Below are 18986 nucleotides of genomic sequence, written 5' to 3' on the forward strand. Positions count from 1 at the left end.
TAAAGGCCTCCTTCCTTCCTACAAAGAGGACGAGGCGGGACGTCGGATGCACCTGCACCGGTGAAGGGCAGGCTCCGCGGCAGGTGAGACGGGGGCACGGCTCGGAGAGGAAGGAGCTCTCACCCACGCACGTGCCGTCCAAATTCTCTATAAACAAGGCGGTTTAGAAAGGTGATTATTCCCACACACGTGGGTCTTCGTACTCTCCTTGGCAAATGGGAACCCCAACTGCTGACCTCACCGAGGAAGGGGCACGCACGCTGCGAGGGGCAAGGGGCCACCTCGCCGCACCTTTTCAAAAAGACCGAGTGGCCAGCGTGCCCCGTGGGAGGCGGGATCCGCGACTGCTCTCCCTGCCCGTCACCCCCAGCAGCGCCTGGCCCTGCAGTCCCACCCTCTCGCCAGCCGTCCTCCCGGCACAGCAGAGCTCCCGACAGAGTGTGCCCCACAATACTGGACCCGGGGTCAGCGCCCCACGGGGTGGGAAGGAGTCTGTGCGGATCCCCTCTCCCTCCGCAGCCTTTGGGATTCAGACGCCCCCTTCCCCACCAGGTGGTCTGCACGCTGTCCCCCCTCCAGGCTCTGGGGCTGTTTCACTAGCATCTGTCACCTACACTGGGTCCCATTACTGGTCCTGTGTCTGAGGGATGCTCGACTTGTCCCAACAGATCACCAAGCCCTGCAGAAATGCCGCCCCCAGCCTGGCCCAGGTCCTCGGCAATGCCCAGGGTCCCTAGGAATGAGAACCCCGGGAACGTCCCTCTAACGTGGCTCAGAAACTCCGGTTGAGACACAAAATCTCTATAAATGCTGTTGAAAGATACGTGAATGTTATTTCTCAATTTTTATTCTAAAATACCTACGTTAGCGGTTTTTGAATCCAAATTATGTTAAAAATATTTAATAACTTTTCAACCTGAATATGACTCAATAGCATTACTGAGAAAAAAATGAGGAAAAGGGGCACCTGGGTGGCTCAGTGGTCGGGCATCTGCCTCTGGCCCAGGTTGTGACCCCGGGGTCCCGGGATCGAGTCCCGCATCGGGCTCCCCACAGGGAGCCTGCTTCTCCCCCTGCCCGTCTCTCTGTCTCTCTCTCTCTCTGTGCCTCTCGTGAATAAATAAAAATAAAATCTTTAAAAAAAAGAAAGAAACTGAGCAGAAAACTCTGTGTCAGAGTTGGCCAGCCTAGCTCCTTTTATCCTTCAACGCACAACTTATTTGTCGAGAAAGGTTTTTTTCTCTTTTCCATGACTTTTTCATTGATAAATAACATCACGGGTCGCGTTGTGCCATCACCAGCAGGCCGGGACACAAAGCCTGCGTGTGCACAGATAAGCTACACAAAGTATTTAGGCTGGAACGACAGAAAAGGTGGAAAACCTGTGCCGAGCTCACGGCGTGAGACCACAGCCACGCCGGCCGTGCCACAGCCGCAGCTGCGGGCCGGGGACGTGCGAACCATGATCGGGACGAGGCAGGGTCTCAAACACTTAGATCAGCCTGTGGCCTCAATAGAGATTTTTAATCATCCACTTCTTAGCAGGGAGGCCATTAAAACAAACTGGGAGGATCTCTTTTTTGAGGGGAGGGGCAGACACGGGAATTCTTGACCATTTGCCATCACTCAACAGACGTGAAGGTAAAATACGTTAGGTCAGAAGAAGAAGGAGCCCGCACGTTTACGAGAACGTGAGTCGGGGGCAATGTGAAGCCCCCAGAACCGGGCAGTGCCGTGGCAGGTGCTGGGACACAGGCGTGAGGGCGGGCGGGCAGCAGCACTGGCTTCTAGAACTCTCTCCTCGCTTTAACCCAGCAGCCAAGAAGGCACCTGGGCACATGACATATGGGAAAGTGAGGAATTAGCTCAGGTTCCTGGGCTGTGGCGCTCCTAAACACCGAGCACTAAATGGGTCTCCTTGGCGCTCAGAGGCTGGTCTAAGACCTCTGATAGAGAACAAAGCAGGAGTGCTGTACAGCTGTCCCAGAAACACAGACCACAGGGACAGAGTGGCCCAATTTCGCTTAATTTGAAAAGCCCCACATAAGGACAACGTTGGAAAGTTCATTCTGCTAAAAACTTAATTTTGTGTAACGTGTTGGTAAACAACACCCCGTCTGACGGCGGCGGGACTTCAGGCTTGCGGGGGTCCGCCCATCCCGAGGTGGTCTTGCCTTTCCAGGAGTCCGCCTCACGCCTTCTGCCGGCGTGTGAGGGAGGGCCGCAGGTGCCACGGGGGCGGGGGACCCCCGGGCCTGATGTGACCAAGTGCATCAGCCAGGGTGGCTGCCCCGTGGGCGACAGTCGGCCGGTCCTGAGCACCCGAAGGTGGGTGTGCGGCGGGGTGGGGGGGGGGGTGCCCGGAGCACAGGAACGACGCGTTGTTGAACAGAACACAGCCCACCCTCGGCCCCTCGGCAGGAATTCTCTCATCAGAACGACACTCTTACACCCAGGATGATGTCAACGAGAGGCTTATTTAAGTGTTGTTCCAAGGCTGGCCTCCAGGAAAGGCTGCGTTTGGGGGCGTCTGAACAGCCTCAAGGGAGTGCCTTCGACCATCACCCCCTAAAGAAAACGCACAACAGCCCCCGCCCCCCAGCGAAGGACACGGAGATGAGGCCTGCGGCAGAGGGGACCCAGGGCTGCGGTGTGACGCCCTCGCCTCGCCACGCCTACCACTCACTTCCTCCCTGCTGGAATGCCGAGGCGTCCCAAAGTTTTCAGCTCAAAATACCTGAACACTATCACGAAACACGCCGAGGGGAACAACTCGAGGATGGCGAGACGCTTCGGTTTCCTTCACTCTCCTTGCGGAAAGCCCCTTCTCTACATTTCCCTTCGGGGAGCGAGGCATGAGCCGCTCCCGCAGGGTGCAAACAGCCTCGCACAGGCGGCGCGCGGGGCGGCCACGGAGCGGATCCACAAGTCTGTCACCCGCTCGGAAAGTTCGCTTTGACGATAAAACCCAAAATGAAAGATTCTGCAGGCGGCACCCTTAAAAACGCGCGCGGGCGCTCCGTGCACAGGTGTCCGCGCGCCTCGCAGTTTGCAAAAAGACCTCCCCCCCCTGCGCTGGCTCATTAGCATTTCTTGAAACAATGCTGATGGCGATCCTGTCGCCGGCACCGCAGCGCGGAGAGCGCGGGCGAATTCGCAGAGGATCTCAGTGAAACTTTCTTTTGTCTGTCTGTCCTCGGTGTCGGGGGTACCTGGGGTCGCCGCGCTGGGTCTGGGCCCGGGTCCTGGCGCGGCCCTATTGTGCGCGGCCGGCTCAGCCCCGCGAACGGCGCATCTGTCGGCGGGGCCGGGCCCGGGTGGCCGCAGCCCTCCTCCTGCGCGCAGGGCTCCCCATTCGCCGCCGGATTGAGTTGTCAGAAGCGGCTCGTGCTCCCCTGCGGAACTGACATGTCTATTTACGGAGAAACAAAGACGCGGCTGGCGGCGGACCCGCTCCCCCCGCGCCCCGGGCCGCCCCGCGCGCCCCGTCCGCCCGCCCGCCCCGAGGCCGCGGCGCCCCCGAGGCTCCCGCGGGGACGACGGGGACGAGGCCGGCGCCCGCGTCCGCCGAGACAATGACCCCGCGCCCCGCCGCGCCCCGCCGCGCCCCCGCCCGCGGGTCCGACTCTTGGCAAACTCGGCGCGGGCGGGTCGGGCGCGGCGGGGCGCGCGGGCGGGGGGCGCGGGGCGCGCGGGCGGGGGGCGCGGGCTCGCCCCGGGGCCGCCTCCCGGGCCGGGCGTTGACGCAGCAGAAATTACGGCCGGAGAGAATTCCCCCCGGAGGTGACGGCGGGGGGCCGCGGCGGAGAGGGGCGCGCGGAGAGGGGCGCGGGGCGCGGGGCGCGGGGCGCGGGGCGAGGGGCGCCGGGCACCCCGCCGCCTCCGCGCGCAGCCCCGCGGGGACCCCGCGCCGCCCCCGCCCCGCCCCGGGCCGCCCCGGCTCCGAGCCGCTTGGCGCCGCGCACGGGCCCCCGCCGCCCCCGAGCCGCCGCCGGGCCGCGCCGACCGCCGCCGGGAGGGCGCCCCCGCGGGGCGGGGCGGGGCGCGGCGCGGCGCGGCGGGCGCGGCGGGCGCGGGGGGCGCGGGGCGGGGGCGGGGGCGCGGCCCGGCCGGAGCGAGCGGCCCCGAGCGGGCGGCCCGGGCGGCCCCGCGGCGATGCGCCGGCCCGGCCGCGCGGACAATGAGCCGGCGCCGCTTACCTGTGACCCCATGGGGCGCGGGCGAGGGCGGGCGAGGGCGGGCGAGGGCGGGCGCCGCGGCCCCGGACCCGCGCGGGGGATCGCCGCCGCCGCCGCCGGGAGCGCCGCGTCCGGGCGGGTCCGAGCTGCGCGCTCGCCTCGGCTGCTGCGCCGTCTGTCCGGCCGTCCGTCCGTCAGGCCGGCGCGCGCCCCCGCGCCCGCTCCAACCCCGCGGCCCCCGCCGCCCGCGCGCGCCCCGCCCGCGGACCCTGACCCCGCCCCCCGGCGCGCGCCCGGCCGCCGCTGATTGGCCCGCGCGGCGCCCCGGCCGCGGCCGCCGCCCCGGCCCCGCCCCCGCCGGCCGCCCGCCCGCCCCGCCCCTGCCGCCCCCCGCGGGCCCCGGCGCGGCGTCGGGGGGGGCGGGGGTCGCTGCCCCGCGGGCGGCCGGACGGCGCAAGTGCGGGCGCGGCTCGCTGGGCATTGTGGGAAGCCCCCTCCCCTGGGCGCGGCGGGGCGGCGCGGGGCGCGGGGCGCGGGGCTCGGCGCGGGGCGCGGGGCGCGGGCGGGCGGGGCGGGGCGCTGCGGGCACGGGGCCGCCCCCTTCCCCCGGCCCGGGCGACGGAGGGCGAGGGAGGCCGCGGGAGGCCGCGGGAGGGCGGGGGAGGGCGGGGGCGCACCGGCTCCTTCCCGGGCCGCGCGCCCCGGCGATGCCCACGCGCCCGCTCGTCGGGGGCGCGCGGGTCCCGGGGCCCCAGGTCGTCCCCACGGCCCGGTGCGCGGTCCCGCCGCGCGCGTCTCCAAAGTTCCGGGCTCCCCACCTGCTCGGCGGGGCGCGGGGCGCGGGGGGCGGGGGGCGGGGGCTGCGCGCCGGCACCGTCGGGGCCCCCGGGGCGCCCGGGCTCAGGCCGCCCCGCCCCGGGCCCTGACCTGGGCACGCGGGAGCGCGGGGTCCTCCCGCCCGATCCTGCGCCCCCCTCGCCGCGCTCGGGCCGGGCTGGGGTCGGGAGCGCGGCCGCACATCCCCGGCGCCCCGTGGGGCAAAGGCCGCCCCCCCCAGCCGGGCCGGAGGGCGCGGGGAGCCGAGCGCCGGCCCCGTCCAATGGCGAGCCTCGCGCCCTGCCTCCCCGGCCCAGCGCCGCGGAATTCCTCGGGGGCGGGGGCGGGGGCGGCCCCACGGATGCCTGCCCGCCGTGTGAGGAGCCATTCACGGGGCTGCGGCGGGGGAAGTCTCCCCGAGCGAACAAGGGCGAGCCGCGGTCTGGCAGCCGCGATGAAAGGCTCGGACACTCCCTCGCCTCCAGCCGGCGCCTGGAGATGGCTGCGCAGACACCGTCCCCCGCGCCGCTCCCCAGCCCCCCCAGCCGGCCCCGGCCTCGGCCACATGCAGCTCCGGGAGCCGCAGGCCCAGGAAGCCCTCACCTGGCTGCCTCCGGGCCCCCCGAGGGCCCACTGGGTCACCTGCCCCTCCGAGGCCACGGGAGGCCCCTGCCCGGAGCACCCTGAGCCTAGTGGGAAAGGGCCCAGGGAGCCGGGCACACGGCCAGCACGTGGGGCCAGACCCCTAGCGCCCACCCTTCCCTCCCGCGGAGGAGAGAGCCCGTCTGTCCCGAGATGTCGGTCCCCTCAGGCGCCCCAGGGAACGGCCTCGCGGAGGTGCCACCCCCGCCATCCACGCAGGAATGCAGGACTCCAGAGGCTGCCTCCCTCTGCACACAGTGGTGCTCAGTCATTGCTCAGCAGACCTGCCCACGAGAACCAAGCCTCTGTCTCACCAGTACCAGAGCCCATCCCAGTCGAGGGCCTTTGGCCTCGATAGAAGGACTTGCTGAGCCCTGGAATAAGTCCCCAGGGCGCTGGCACTGTCTCCCCTGTTCCCCTACGTGACCCCTGCAGCCATGCGGGTGCTAGAGGACTGGTACTCCCAGCCTCTCGGCCCCAAGAACAGACAGAAGGGCGAGCAGCCTGAGGCTGAGGCTGAGGACACCAAAAAAGCAGCACCAAGTAGAGTTCCAAGACCCCTGATCAAGCCATACCCGAAGTCCACCGTACTTCCAGATGGTTATTGTTCTATGAGCAAATAAGCCTCCTTACTTTTTCAAAAAATATTTTATTTATTCATATATTTATGAGAGACACACAAAGAGAGAGAGAGAGAAGCAGAGACACAGGCAGAGGGAGAAGCAGGCTCCATGCAGGGAGCCTGATGTGGGACTCGATCCCGGGACTCCAGGATCACACCCTGGGCCAAAGGTAGTGCTGTGCTGAGCCACCCAGGGATCCCCTTTCCTTACTTTTTAAAAAAGAAAGAAAGGAGAACCAACAGCAGCAACTGCAGCCTCTCAACAGAGCCGGGAGCAAAAGGGAGATCGTGCGGCTGGACTCCCTGGAGCCACCCGGTGCACGTGCTCGGCGGGGACACGGGAACCCCACACTCCTCAGTGACCAGCATTATCCAAGGGCTACAGGAGGCAGATGCCAGCCTGGGCCGCAGGGCGTCCTCCCTCTCGTGGGTTCCTGCTGTCCATGCAGGCGATGTGCCCTGCACCTGAGCCCCAAGGCTGTGCACACCCTCGCAGGTATGGGCTACCTGGCCGTCCGCTGGTCCTTCACCGTCTGGAGCAGGTGGCCTCTGTGAGGGCAGCTCTGCCCTGGGGACGGCTCTGGGGCCAGGAGGGGACCGAGGCTGCGGCCTCGCCAGCATCCTTGGACTAGGGCACCTGCATCTGGGGCCTACGTCCAGCCGGTACGCGTCTGAGGGGGTGCAGGGCACAAGGTGCCTCCGTACCATGGCGGAGCTGGGGGACATGACGGGGGAGAAAGGGGCAACCAGGGCTCTGCCCCGGTCAGCGCGTGCCGGTCGTCCTGCCACCACCAGCTGTGTGCGTGAGGAGTCTGGGGCCTGGAAGGAGCAAGCCGGGGCGGCCGGGGCCTGGGGGCCGACGTGCGGCAAGTGGGCAGGCGCACAGGTGTGCGGGCTAGGACACCCCCGGGGACAGGCTCCGCTGGGTGAGGCATGTGGCTCCCCCGAGGCCCTGGCGCTGCCCCCTGCGCGGTGCTCAGGCAGCCCGGTGCCTGCCCCCCCACCTCGCCCTGTGGCTTCGGGAAGGGCCCCAGCCCCACGCCAGGGGCTCTGATGCCCCGGGGGCGCGGGGACCTGCCTCCCGCAGGTTTGCTCCCGAGGGGGAGCCCAGCAGGGGCTGGGGAAGAGAGGACCCGCAGCAGATATTCTTCGGCGTCTTCCTTCCCAGGCTCCCCCCGCCCCCCCAGGGCCCTCACGGCCGCAGCCCCTGCCCCGGGGACCCCCCAGCGGCCCCCCAGCCCGTCCTCCCCCAGCTGAGCTTTCTGAGCTGTCTTCATAGCGGTCACTAGTCCGAGAACTTGTCTGTTTATTCTCCAACCAGTGATGTGGCTCCAGCGTCCCCATGGCAACAGCCCTGGGAGTCCTGCCCCCTCCCAGGGAACTGCCCAGAAGCTGCCCCTGCCCTCCGCAAGCCCCCGCTGGAAGCTCGCGGGAGCCAAGCAGAGGGCAGGGCGGGCCTGGCGGTGCTGGGGCGGCTCGGCGGGACCCGCCCCCCGCGCGTCAGCCGGTCCCGCGGGTGGACTGAGCTGCTCCAGGCTGCCGCCAGCACCACCCAGGCCTACTCCCGGGCCTGGCTCAGCCCGCGTCTGCGGCCAGCTGGCCCCGCTCTCCTGTGGGGCCGCCCCGAGACCACCCTCCAGAGCCGCTCAGGGCCGGGGGCTACCTGCCAACCCCACGGCTGCCCCACCCCGACTGTCCTCGGGCCCGCGCCCCTGCCAAGCCCCAACTGCCACTCCAGCTGCCACCGCCAACTGCCGCCCCATCTCCATTCCAAGTGCTCACCCCCAACCGTCCTTCCAAAACGCCGCTACCAACTGCCAGCACCCTTCCTTCCTGAGCCCCCTCCCACCTCCACCCTCAGGCCCCGCACCAGGGCTGTGCATTCCAGACCTTCCCTCCGGACCGGGGCTGGGCCACACCTGCTGTGCTCCCGGAGGGGCTGGTGCCAGGGGGCAGAGGCAGGAAGCTAGAGGGGCATCTGGGGGCCACGGGCCCAGCGGAGAGGAAAGGGTGGGAAGAAAAAGGCGCAGAAGTCAGAGGCAAGACAAGCAGAGGCGCCGTCCCCACTGCCAGCTGCATGGCCAGGCCAGCTCGGGGGTGGGACTGCGGCGGGGCCCGGCCAGGGCAGCTGCAAGGGCTGCAAGGAGCCTCCCGGTCCTCTCTGACCTTGCCCTGGCCCCTCCGGGCAATGGCCAGGGGCACGTAGCCTCCTCGCTCTCCAGGCCTCTGTCGGGGGGGCCTCTGGCCTCCGCAGACCCAGGTGGGCCCCGTTCCTGGTCTGGGCTCCCCACTGTGTCCCATCCCGCCCCCCCTCCCCCCGCCGGGCACCCTGCACCAGCCCCAGCCCCTTTATCACCCACCCCCAGGTCCAATCCTTCACTCCTCTGTCCCCTCTTCCTTTTCCGTACTGATGCTGCGGTCCCTGCGGTGGCATCCTATGCTCTGGAGATGCTCCCCTGACCCTCGCACCCCACGTGGGGTTTCCACAGCCCCCGCGTCCCCCTGCGGGGCACGCAGCAACCACGCCATCCGCACGGGTCCTTGCGTGGCAGGGCCAGGAGGCAGCTCTCCGTGCTGCAGGTGCAGCCTGGGCTGTAATTCCATCTCGGGCAGGCCCTGGAAACCCATCCTCGGGGATCCGGCCAGTCCGCGCCGGAGCGGGGTGCGGGGCCGGGGCCTCGGTCTCCGACGGAGGAGCCAGCTGCTTCTTAGGGCTGCAGCCGCCGAGGCTCACGTTGCAGAGGCCGCGATCTGCAGATAGCCGCCGAGGGTGCAGGACACCGCGGGCTCTCCCCGGTGGCCCCTCCGGGAGCTGCCAGGCCGCCGCCCTGCGGGGGACGCGGGGGCCACGTCACCGTGGCCCGCCCTGGCCTGTCCTAGGAGAAAAGGACGAGACAGAGCCCCCCTCCCAAGCACCCGCCCTGTGCCGGGAGTCTCCCCGGAGGGCAGCAGTACCAGGGCGGCCCGGGCCTCCTGGGAGGCAGCGGGCAGAGGAAACAGGTGCTGTGGCCCCGAGCCCCACGGATGAAGGGCCGTGTCCCCCCTGGACGAGGCACAGGCACCTCTCCTCCGCTGGACGAGCATCCTCCCAAGGCCCCTCGGTGGGCATGGAGAGGCCCCGACCCCGCCCAGTGGCACCTGCTGCCTTGACCTCACTCCTCCTCCTGTCCATGGGGTGTATGGATGCCCCCCCGGGCCAGGGCAGCTGTAGTCCAGAGAGCCGATGAAACTCGGGGTTCTGGAGGGAGCCGGGCAGTGAGCCTCTGACTCTTGGTCACGACTCCAGCATCTCAGGGCACAAGGTGGCCTCCGCTTAGGACTCTCTGCCTCTGTCCCTCCCCCTGCTCCCACGCTCTCTTTTCTCTCAAATTTTAAAAATTTAAAATAAATTAATAAATTAAGTAATTAATTAATTAAAAAATGAAAACCTCGGTCATCATTGTCTCAGCTGAGGTTGCGGCAGCTCGCACCTGTGTCTCCCCCACCGTGGGAGTCTGAACGAGATTCATCTTGCCACCTCTGCTGAGCGTCCCCCTGTCCTGAGCATCCCCCTCTCCAAGTGTCCCCCTCTCGCGAGCATCCAGGGCTAATTTCCTGGTGACAGTGTCATGAACCCCTGTGTTTGTCCACGTATTTGTGTGCACTTCCGGGGGTTGTGCTCATGCATGTGTGTCCTTGGGGTCCAGGTGTACGCCTGTGACCCGGCCTCGTGTGCGCCCGCGTGTGGGCGTGTGGACCTTGGGAAGTGGAGAGTGTGCAAGAGCGTCCGAGCGGCTGCTCTGTGTGCTTTGGTCGGCTTCCGCTCCCGTGGCTCCCGACTCAGCGGACGCGCTTGTGAGTCAGGCCCAGTTCTGGACACTGAGCAGGACACGGTCCGGCCTGAGCCTCCAGAATGAGGACAAGAGGCCGTGGGTGGAAGTCAGGGACCCGTGGTCGTCGGTGCCGCGCCCGCAGGTGCTCCTGGGGGAGGGAGCCATGGAGGCCTGCCGGGCTCCACTGGGCTGCGGCTTCTAAGGCTTTCCACAAGCTACAGCGTGCCACTCAAGACTTTTGAACAGGACAGCCTTGGTCTAATAACGATTCAGAGAGATTCTGAGGACGTAGAGCTGAGGACCCTGGGCGCGGCCCATGGAGGAGATGCCTCTCGACTTGGCAGCAGGGGGTGGCTGCCGGTTAGGGGACAGGAAGCCAGGCGGTGCTTGGGAGTGGGCGCCATCCAGGTGGTCCTGGCTCGGTTTGAGCAGATGGGCCCCCGGCCACAGTTCGACACTGGGAGGGCAGCCTCCAGGGCGGCGGAGCAAGCTTGGCCCCTGTGACAAAGGGGCAACCCCTCCCGGGAGTCACCGGGGCACAGCGCCCCCACCCCAGTGCCACCGGGGTCAGGAGGGGCCGTGGGCGGTCCTCCCTCTTGCTCCCGGGGGGCTTCGGGTGCCACCTGGATGGGCCCAGTGCAGAGCCCCTTCCTCCAGTGCCTGGGCAACTCCCAGGCCCCCCGGTGCAGACCGCACTTGGTCCAGGGCTCCCCTCTGCTGCCCGCCTCCCCCTCAGACCTGCGAGCCCATCCTGGGTGCCTCTCGCCACCCCCCCTCCCCGTGGACGGTTGGGACGCCAGGCCTCGGGCCCACGGCACAGCCCTCGCTGGGGATGCAGGCTGCTGGCGAGGCCCCACGCAGGTCAGCCTCCAGGGCCGCACAGCCTGGGGGGAGGGAACCCTGAAATAGAATTCCCCCCGCCCCCCGCGGGCCGCGGCCTCTGTCCCTGCCCGCCAGCCTGCTCGCCAGCCTCAGCCCGCCCCCCTCACCACGCACCCTGCAAGCTGTACCTGCAGCTGGTCTCATGACACGTGGATCCCGTGCCCACACACCCTGCTCGGCTGAGGCACTAACGGAGCCAGCGCCCACGCCCGCTCTCTGCCTCTGCGCCCCCTGCTCGCACTCCCACCGCCCACCGCCCACCCGCGGGTGCCAGGCCACGTCCTCCCGCCCGCCCAGTGCCGCTGCTCCCTGCCCTCTCCCTCGGCTGGAGGAGCCCGCAGGGCCCTGCCCCTGGCCGCTGTCTGCCCTCGCTGTGTGTCTGGCCTTCACCCTGCCCGGGCTCCCGAGGGCAGGGCTGTGCTGGCCCCTTCGGGCTCGGGGGCCGGCGCGGCCGGAATGGGGACCAGCGCAGCTGTGCGGCTCGGGGCAGGCGGCTTACTTCCCTGAGCTCACTGTGCAGCGAGCGGCCCCCCCACGGCAGGGCCCCCGAAGCAGCCCTGGGAGGCGCCATCTAGCTTGGCAGCCCCATCACACGGGAGTCTGCCAGCGAGCAGTGGGCACGGGCAGGGGGCAGGGCCGGGCTCCCGGGCTCTGGGCTCTCGGCTGCAGGCTCAGTCCCGGGAGAGCCGGCGGCGCCCTCCCCGCTGGGCTCGGCCTCGAGTCGTCCTGGGACGCCACCACGAGGGTCGTAGACCTGGGGGACGGTCGTGTCAGAAGAAAGGGGCTTGCCTGGGCTGCCGCGGGGTGTCCCCTCGGGGCCCGGCCTGCCCCCCACAGGCTCAGGGAGCATCAGAGGAAGCCCGGGCTGCCGGGCCGCAGAGGGCCTGGCGCCTTGGCCGAGGCCGGGGGAGGCCCCCTGGGGGCGGCCACCTGTCCCTCCCGGGCTCCCAGCCCCCAGAGCGGGCAACCAGGACCTGCCCGGTGCTTGCACAGTGCCCGGAACCAGTCCCACCCCAGCCGCCGCGGGCTGCCTGGGGCTCTGTCCCCCTCCCCTGGGGGGTCCTAGTGCCGGGGTGGTTTTGAAAACCAGAGACTGGAGGCCTTATCAGACCACAGGTTTTCCTGAGGAAGGAAGGGTGGGCCTCCAGGATGGAGCGCCTCCTCTGGGCGTGCCTGGCTGCGGAGGGCGCACCGGCGCTGCCCATCCCTCCCGGGGGGAGGACAGCTTCTCCCCGGGGGCCCTCGCCCAAGACCTGGCCTGGCGGAGGACACACAGACCCTGAAGGCTGCAGAGGCCAGCGCTGGAGGCTCGGAACCGAGGGTGGGGCGGGAGCAGTCCTCCCTGAAATCCTGAGCACTTTCTAGCATTCCTAGGGGAGTGTCCGTAGCGCCCCCATAGTCCCCAGAGGGCCCCGTGGCCAGTTCAAGGTACACGTCCACTCCCGGGGGTGCCCAGTGAACATCCGTACCTTGGGTTCACCAAAAACCATGTGCCAGGATGTTCAAAGCCATCCTGTTGGTAACACTCCAAACTGGAAAAACCCAAACGCCCCCGAGCCATCGAGTAGGTGACTAAAATACGGCCTGTCCCAGCGTGGGATCCGGACCAGCCACAAGAAGCAGCCACCCTGGATCCCAGGCACGGCCGCGGCACCACCCCAGCGTCCTCGAGAGCGGAGTGAGGGGTGTCCACGGCACCGGTGGGACCGCGGAGCCAACACGATCGCGGGGGGTGGCCTTTGGGCCCCCCGGGGCTGGCAATGGCCTGTTTTCCTGGTTTGGGAGCTGGCGACAAGATGCGCTCGGGTTACGATAATTTATTCAGCCGCACACTTCAAAGTATGTGCACTTTTCTGTGTGGATGTGACACTTCAATAAAAGGTCATACAAACCCCCCAAGCTCTCTGCTGCCCCTCTCCCCGGGGGACCCTGTCCTGGGTTCCCTCTGGGCCTCCAGGGACCCTCCACAGAGGGAGCAGAGAAGACGGCTGAGGGCAGCCCCCGGGGGCACCTCGGGGGCACTTCCCCCCCGGGGACGGGGAGCCAGCTCTGCCCTTCCCAAGGGGCCGCCGGGTGCGGGTCCTCCTGCGGATGTGCGGCCCACCCTGCTGGCGCCTGACCAGCTGGCCTTGGAATGCTGCTGCAACCTGGGCCCGCCCGCTGCCTGCTGGGCCAGGGGTGCCTCTACCCCTTCCGCTTCCAGAGGCCCTGGGGCTATTTTTAACTCGCTGAGCCGCCTCTGGGAGGGTGGACCGAGCCCCCTGTCGGGTAGTGGGGGGGCAGGAGGGAGCCCAACAGCTGCCTTCCTGCCCCCCGCCCTCCCCAGGTCCACAGACACGGTGTCCACGGGGCCGCATTCAGACACAGGCCGGGACGCCGCTTCACACGCAGGAGCACATCGTGTACACACACGCAGGGCTCAGGGACCTGCTCACAAATGTACGGGACAAGACGCCCAGGGACCCAGGGCGCATGTGGGCACGATTCCCCCGAACTCTCCCCAGAAACCCAACCCACCTGGAGACGCACACAAAGGCCAGGGGACCCGAGCACAGGTGCCCAGCGACCACCAGCCGGGGGTGCAGGGAGGGCCCTCGGGGCACAGCCACACGTGCACGGCCAGGAGGGCCCGGCGGTCAGCGGCCACCCCGCTCGGCCCTGCTCCCAGGGCAGCTCCCCCATCTCCCTGCAGCCCACTGGGGCTGAGCTCCTGGAGCCTCCTGTATCTTTCCACCTGATATCCACCCCCCCCCACCCCCCCACCCCCCCGGGCCTCCTTTCCCCGTGATGAGGGCAGGCTTGTGGCAGGAGCTGGAGCTGAGCTGGTTCACACCCTCCTTCGCTCACATCCTCGCCCACACACAGGCTCAGGGCAGGAAACCCGGGAGAGGGTTGGGGGAGGCAGCTCCTGGAGAGGTGGCCTCAGCGTCTCAGCTCAGTCCCTTCCCCTTCCTCTTCCCTGCTCCCTGCTCCCCCTCTCCTCTCCTAGCCTTTGTTCCTGGAGCAGCGACCCCCCCCCCTTGCTGTGGGAATAGGACTCAAGTGCTGGGAACACCCCAGGTGCGGGACTGGGGGCCCCTGTCCCTGCAGCACAGCCGGGGGTGGGGAGGGACGGGCAGTGGGGGACAGCCAGCTGACTTCCAACTCCCCTCCACCCCCACACTCCCACCTCTGCCCCAGGAGGCCCCAGAGGGATGGAGGAGGGCGGGGGAGTTGGCCTGAGGACAGGACATCCTCTTGGCAGGACACAGGACGCCAGGCCGGAGGTTCCCAGCCCCAGTCAAGGCCACAGGGGGAAAAGGTCACTGGGTCCTGGGCTCACCAGTTCCAAGATTGGCCAGTGTCCTGACAGCCAGTCCCAGCTACTTCAAACAGTGACTCCAAGGAGAACAGCAGGGCCTTTGCCAGTTGAACACCCCAGTCCCCTTGCCCAGACCCCACCAGCCGGCCAGGATGCAGGACAGCCCACATACCCACCCAGGGTGGTGCCCGCCCCAGGATCCATCCTCACGGAACCCCACAGATGACGGGGGACGCCAGCAGGCCCGGGTGGTCACTGCCTCTTGCCATGTGGGGACTCCGCCTTTATAGGCTTGCCTTCACCTCCTGCCCAGGGGCCCAGTGCCCTAGCGGAGAGGCCCTCCCCTGCCAGGACAGCAGCCCCAGGGACGGTTCGGCCATGGTGAAGGCCATGGGGACCCCTTGCTCTCACACACCCGCTCCTCTGGGGGCAGCAGCCCAGCCCGGCCTTCTCTGAGCTGGCACCCCGAGCTGAGACCGGCTGACGGTTTGCTCACTGGTCTGGGAGACGAGGGTCCCAGGAGGTGCTGGAGGACACGTCCCAGCTGCCAGGACAGTCTGGGCCCGGTCTACTGGCCAGTGGTGAATCCAGACCAGGACACCCCCACTTGGCGGGGAGCCCCGGGGGCCTCACCGGCCCTTCCACACCAGTCTCCTGGCTTCAGTCTCATGCCCCCCATGCCCAACGCGAGTGCCTGCTGGACATTCCAGGCAGCTTTGGCCAGACTATTCCAGTGACCCGAGCAGGAAACGATTCTCATCTAAAAACAGCCTATAGGGCACCTTGGGGTTGAGCGTCTGCCTTTGGCTCAGGACGTGACCCCGGGTCCCAGGATGGAGTCCTGCGTCGGGCTCCCTGCATGGAGCCTGCTTCTCCCTCGGCCTGGGTCTCTGCCTCTCTCTCTCTCTCTCTGTGTCTCTCATGAATAAATACATAAAAATCTTTTAAAAATCATAAAAAACAAAAACAGCCTATAAAAGAGAATTATCTCAGGGATCCCTGGGTGGCTCAGTGGTTTGGCACCTGCCTTTGGCCCAGGGCGTGATCCTGGAGTCCCGGGATCGAGTCCCGCATCGGGCTCCCGGCATGGAGCCTGCTTCTCTCTCTCTATCACAAATAAATAAATAAATAAATCTTTTAAAAAAAGGTGAATTATCTCAACTCACAACTTGAGTCTGGATTTGCCTCTTTTTACTTAAGAGTTAAAATCACCAAATGGGATTTTTTTTTTAATTTATTAATTCAGGGGAATCCCTGGGTGGCTCAGCAGTTTAGTGTCTGCCTTTGGCCCAGGGTATGATCCTGGATCATACCGGGATCGAGTCCCACATCAGGCTCCCTGCCTGGGGCCTGCTTCTCCCTCTGCCTGTGTCTCTGCCTCTCTCTCTCTCTCTCTGTCTTTCATGAATAAATAAATAAAATCTTTAAAAAAAATAAAAATAAAAGATTTATTAATTCAGACTGCGCACGGGGGGGAGGGGCAGAGGGAGAGGGAGAGAACCTCCAGGGGACACAGCGCCGGGTGTGGAGCCTGACGTGGGGCATCACGACCTGGGATCGAAGCCTGAGCCAAACCCAAGAGTTGGACGCTTACCCAGCTGAGCCCCGGGCGCCCCACCGAATGGGATGGGGAGCGGAGAGTTACCAGGTGATCCTGCTCCCCTGTGCCCCAGGGCCCGCCCAGGAGAAGCGATGCCTCCTCCAAGAAGCCAACCTCCGGAAGCCAGCCCCTTCCAGCGCCTCAGCCTCGTCCCCGTCACCCCCTCCTGATGTTTTCGTGTCACACACACGGTCTTTACATCTTTTCCAAAGCTGAGCTCTTCCGAGGTCTAATTTATACACAGACACTCGCCGAGCGTGAGCGAACGACCTGCTGCGCTTTGACAGACGGGGAGTCACGGGACCACCCGATAGCACGCCGGAGGACACCCCGCCGTCCGAAGGGGCCCCCGCACCTCTCAGCGCCCGCGCGAGCCTCAGGCCCTGCCAGCCGTCAGTCGGCCTCCTGGCCCTGGACTTCCTTCTCTTCGGGGGTCGCCCAACTCCATGGTCCGGGCCTCGGCCGTGGGGCCTCCTCTCATCAGCGCAACGCGCTTGAGCTTCATCCTGTGGGAGTGAGGGGTTCACTCCTTCCTCCGTCCGACAGACGGACCACAGCCCGCGCGTCCGTCCGCCCGCCCATGGCCTTTTGGGCGTTTCTCGCCGGGGACGTCACAGTCAGGGCGCTACGGTCGAGGACGACTGTGGGAGCGTGTTGCATTCCTGTGGGCACGCAGCTGAGAGCCCGGCTGTGGCCCTTCCCCGCTCATCTCCTGCAGGTCCTACGGCGTGTTTCCAGGCCGCCCCACCAGACCGGGGGCTCCCGAGGGGTGGGCGCGGTGCCTGGGACTGGTGGCCATGCCCTCGCAGGGTCTGTTCTCCACGGACGCCGGTCGCGGGCGGGCGGGTGGCGGCGGAAGCCAGGGCGGGGCCAGGGCAACAGGGTGATGGCAGGTCGCGTGGCAGGGACAGAAGTGGCCTCTGCACCAGTGAGGACTGGAAATGTCGCCTTTGTCCCTCCTCAGAGATGTCAGGTGCCGCAGGGACGTCCGGGCCCTCCTCAGACGCCTCCTCCGCCTCCTCACCTCCCAACACCTGCCCTAAGCCACCCCCAGGGGCACACCTTGCAGCCAGCGGCCACCGAAACCCACGCCCACTCGCAAGTGACCGTGTCTACCGTCGTCTCTCCGTGGCCACACGGCTGGGACACCCCACTATGCCCCTCACGCAAGGAGGGCCCTCCCGTCCCCTGGGGACTCCGCCCCCCCACTCCTTCTCATCAGGCGTGGGGCTTCTGTTCTCTCTCAGGAGCACCGGCAGCATCGGCAGCCCTATCCTCTCCGGCACCGTCCGCGAGCACCCCAGGCACCCTCTGCTTGTTGCCACCCCAGCGCTGCTCATGGCTCGGACAACCCAGCTGGAAGGCGAGCGCCACGGCAGAGCCAGGCCCGGCGGGCACGCGTGCTCCTGGCCCACCGTGTCCCTCCTGGGCCCGCCGTGCACTGCGTGCTCCCACCCCACAGAGGCCGCGGGCACCACGGCCCTCGCTGCCCCGCTGCCCCGCTGCCCTCCGCACCTGCTCCCACCCACCTTCCTCCACAAAGCGCTGACCTCTCTGAAACACAAAGTGAGGTCATTTCTGGAACCTTCTTGCTGAGAATCTTTCAGTGACTTCTGAGAAGTGGTTTCCTTTCAAATTCCTTGCCCTTGGGATGACCGGGGCGGGGTGGGGGGGCGACCAGCAATTGAGCATCTGGCTGGCTCAGGGCTGGACCCCGGGGTCCCGGGATCAAGTACCACATCGGGCTCCCCGCAGGCGCCTGCCTCTCCCCCTGCCTGGGTCTCTGCCTCTTTTTCTCTCTGTGTCTCTCGTGAATAAATAAAATCTTTTAAAAAACAAAACAAATTCCTTGCTGTCGCCTACAAACTATCCCTGATCTGCCCTCAGCCCTAGCCCCATTCCTCCCCGGCCCCTACCACCCCCAGATGCAAGCCACGGGGGCCTTGCCTTGTTCCCCCGAGCGGCCAGGTTCCCAGGGCTCTCCCAGGGCCAGGCCCCACTGAACAATCCACTTCAAGAGCCAGTTCCTGCCCATCTTTCTGGTCTCAGCTGCTGACCCCTCTCCCGCTCTCCCCCTTCCAGATGGACAGTGGTGTTTGCTCCTTGGAAGGTCCTCCTTTGGGTTAAGCCCTGGGCCCAGGAGGCACCCTGGGGCAGGGATGCATCAGGGGCCGTGCTCAGCCCTGTCCCCACCACCAGCAAGCAGGCCCTCGAGGATTATCTGTGCAATGATCGGCTCTGGTGGGAGTGTGACCGGGAGGCGGGAGGGTGGGATGGTTCAGGCCGCCACCAGGTGCAGAGGCCGACCGGGAGGAAGAACTGCCTTCATCTGCCTTCTGGTGCCCAGAGCAGGACATCAGCCCAGGCCCAGGAGGACGTCTTCAGCGGGGTTAGAGGAGCCCACCCTGACGTCTGAGGCCTAGCCTGAGGGACCCAGAAGATCCCTGCCCCACGTAGGTGTGAAGACACCACTTGGGACTTTCCAGGGGTCTGTGCCTGCTGACGAGAGCCTTTGCGTGGGGGGTGGGGGGCAGTGCACCAGGGCATTTCCTGCCTAGCCTGGCTCCCCAGGGCCCAGCCCTGCAGCCCTGCTCCTTCCTCCCCCGCCCCAGGGGCTTTCCACAAAGCCCGAGGCCTGCTATTTTTAGCTGAGGGAGAGGGACCGATTCCTGGCCTCACTGGCTCCCGCCATGGGAGCCTGGGTGACGCTGGGGCTGGGGTTGGGCCCCGGAGGCCAGGGAGGCAGCCTCTTCCTTCCTTGCCGCCCACCAAGCCCCTCGCCTGCTTTGCACCTGAGCAACCAAGGTGCCTAGCCCGTGGAGACAGCTGGGGCCCGGCTCCCAGCCTGGCACGGAGGGGCTCGAGCCCTTGGGCAGGGCTGGCCCAGGGCCTGGGTGGGCTACTGCCCACTTCCTGGGGCCGTGCCTCAGCACTTCAAAGGCCGCTGGCGGCCCTGTGGTCACTCCCTGGCTCCCACGCAGCCGGAGGGGCGGGCCGGCACACGAACCCTGGCAGCTGGGTCCTGCCCCCGGCAGCTTCAAAGCAGCTGGGGTGGGCAGCCCTGCGGTTAGTGCTGATCCCCAGGGGAGGGTGGGGGCCAGGAAAGGGGATAACGGGGCTTTCTCTGCTTCTT

At 67.0% G+C, this 18986-nt stretch overlaps 1 protein-coding gene across 5 annotated transcripts in view; it reads right to left on the minus strand.

Moving 5' to 3' along the window:
• Window positions 1-4278, minus strand: part of ZBTB46 (zinc finger and BTB domain containing 46) — a 52691-nt gene extending 48413 nt beyond the window's left edge. For 3 of the 5 annotated variants that reach the window (XR_012018870.1, XM_072801782.1, XM_072801785.1), the window contains exon 1: window positions 4200-4278. The gene's annotated coding sequence lies outside the window, so the exon portion shown is untranslated. Of the gene's footprint in view, window positions 1-2737; window positions 3127-3212; window positions 3393-4199 lie in introns of those variants that run through there. The other 2 variants (XM_072801783.1, XM_072801784.1) reach the window with 2 other exon arrangements.
• Between the last annotated feature and the right edge of the window lie 14708 nt (window positions 4279-18986).

The sequence above is a fragment of the Canis lupus genome, chromosome 26, assembly GCF_048164855.1.
Source record: "Canis lupus baileyi chromosome 26, mCanLup2.hap1, whole genome shotgun sequence".
In the NCBI taxonomy this organism is placed as follows: domain Eukaryota; kingdom Metazoa; phylum Chordata; class Mammalia; order Carnivora; family Canidae; genus Canis; species Canis lupus.